General features: G+C 61.0%; 1 pseudogene; it reads right to left on the bottom strand.

Moving 5' to 3' along the window:
* LOC124771745 overlaps positions 1 to 2,500 on the bottom strand; it is a 7,463-nt pseudogene that overhangs the window by 3,713 nt on the left and 1,250 nt on the right.

Genomic DNA, 2,500 nt, shown 5'->3' with positions numbered 1-2,500 from the left:
TGGGCGGAAGCGGGTAGCCCCGCCAGATGCTCCCAGATGGCGGCGTCAGTCGGCCCCTCCGGCGGCGGCCCGGTGGTGTCGGCCGCGAAGTCCTCGGCTGCGTCGACGGGCGGCGCAGCGGCCTCGCCCGCGTCAGGCAGCGGGCTCGCTGCTCCCCGGCGGGACGCCGGCTCTTCCCCCCGACCGACCTCAAGCGCCTCCATGAATTGGCGGACAAGCTGTTTGTGGGCAGCTTGCCGCCGTCGGCACTTGATTGCCTCGAGCGTTCGGTCGGGGAACATCCTGATGAGTTCTTGATTGACGAAGAAGAACCGGGCGTCCCTCTCAAGGAACAGTTCGGCCTCCGCCTTGGCGAGCGACAGGACTTCTTCCTCCGTCCACCTCGCGCGATGCCTCTCCGTGACGATCTCCGCGTTGGCGGCCGCAAGATGTTGGCGGCGGCGATGGACCCCGAGACCGTTCTTGGTTGTAAAGCTGCGGTGGCACTCACTACAGGTATACATAGCTGCAAAAGTTACAAGATTTTCGGCACGGCCGGTTGGCCGGCTAGGTGCTGGGGGAGTTGGGGTGGCGCCTTCAGCGGAAGGGCCACCACTTATTCTCTGCTTACTGCCCCCAACTAACAAAGGGATAGTGCGAGGGGGGGCTGGTAACCCCCCCAAGCCCCTGGTGCGGTCTTCCACTCTGCGAAATCAGCGGGCCCACGAGAAGGGGAGAAGACCGCAGGAGAGGAGAGGCTAAGAGGGCTAGGCCCATGTATTGCGCATCACTCTCCCTGTAACTATAACCCAAGGAAGGCACCTCGCAGCAGCAGCACGACTACATCAAGACCGCACTTCGAGAAGCCAAGTCCGGATGCAGCCACACCGCCGCCACTTGGCCACCTTAAGAGAGTCGAGTCATAGTTACTCCCGCCGTTTACCCGCGCTTGCTTGAATTTCTTCACGTTGACATTCAGAGCACTGGGCAGAAATCACATTGCGTCAACACCCGCTAGGGCCATCGCAATGCTTTGTTTTAATTAGACAGTCGGATTCCCCCAGTCCGTGCCAGTTCTGAGTTGATCGTTGAATGGCGGCCGAAGAGAATCCGCGCACCCGCGCGCCCCCGGAGGAGCACGCTAAGGCGGACGCGGCCTCGCAGCAAGGAAGATCCGTGGGAGGCCAAGGCACGGGACCGAGCTCGGATCCTGCACGCAGGTTGAAGCACCGGGGCGCGAACGCCGCGCAGGCGCGCGCATCCTGCACCGCCGGCCAGCACGAGGCCGACCAACGGCGAGAGCAGACCACGCCCGCGCTAAACGCCCGCACTTACCGGCACCCCTACGGCACTCACCTCGCCCAGGCCCGGCACGTTAGCGCTGACCCACTTCCCGACCAAGCCCGACACGCCCCGATCCTCAGAGCCAATCCTTATCCCGAAGTTACGGATCCAATTTGCCGACTTCCCTTACCTACATTATTCTATCGACTAGAGGCTCTTCACCTTGGAGACCTGCTGCGGATATGGGTACGAACCGGCGCGACACCTCCACGTGGCCCTCTCCCGGATTTTCAAGGTCCGAGGGGAAGATCGGGACACCGCCGCAACTGCGGTGCTCTTCGCGTTCCAAACCCTATCTCCCTGCTAGAGGATTCCAGGGAACTCGAACGCTCATGCAGAAAAGAAAACTCTTCCCCGATCTCCCGACGGCGTCTCCGGGTCCTTTTGGGTTACCCCGACGAGCATCTCTAAAAGAGGGGCCCGACTTGTATCGGTTCCGCTGCCGGGTTCCGGAATAGGAACCGGATTCCCTTTCGCCCAACGGGGGCCAGCACAAAGCGCATCATGCTATGACGGCCCCCATCAACATCGGATTTCTCCTAGGGCTTAGGATCGACTGACTCGTGTGCAACGGCTGTTCACACGAAACCCTTCTCCGCGTCAGCCCTCCAGGGCCTCGCTGGAGTATTTGCTACTACCACCAAGATCTGCACCGACGGCGGCTCCAGGCAGGCTCACGCCCAGACCCTTCTGCGCCCACCGCCGCGACCCTCCTACTCGTCAGGGCTTCGCGGCCGGCCGCAAGGACCGGCCATGACTGCCAGACTGACGGCCGAGTATAGGCACGACGCTTCAGCGCCATCCATTTTCAGGGCTAGTTGCTTCGGCAGGTGAGTTGTTACACACTCCTTAGCGGATTCCGACTTCCATGGCCACCGTCCTGCTGTCTTAAGCAACCAACGCCTTTCATGGTTTCCCATGAGCGTCGATTCGGGCGCCTTAACTCGGCGTTTGGTTCATCCCACAGCGCCAGTTCTGCTTACCAAAAGTGGCCCACTTGGCACTCCGATCCGAGTCGTTTGCTCGCGGCTTCAGCATATCAAGCAAGCCGGAGATCTCACCCATTTAAAGTTTGAGAATAGGTTGAGGTCGTTTCGGCCCCAAGGCCTCTAATCATTCGCTTTACCGGATGAGACTCGTACGAGCACCAGCTATCCTGAGGGAAACTTCGGAGGGA

This window comes from Schistocerca piceifrons, unplaced genomic scaffold, assembly GCF_021461385.2.
Source record: "Schistocerca piceifrons isolate TAMUIC-IGC-003096 unplaced genomic scaffold, iqSchPice1.1 HiC_scaffold_936, whole genome shotgun sequence".
NCBI lineage: Eukaryota > Metazoa > Arthropoda > Insecta > Orthoptera > Acrididae > Schistocerca > Schistocerca piceifrons.
The sequence above is the reverse complement of the archived record's forward strand: the minus strand, read 5'-3'. Positions and strand labels throughout refer to the sequence as shown.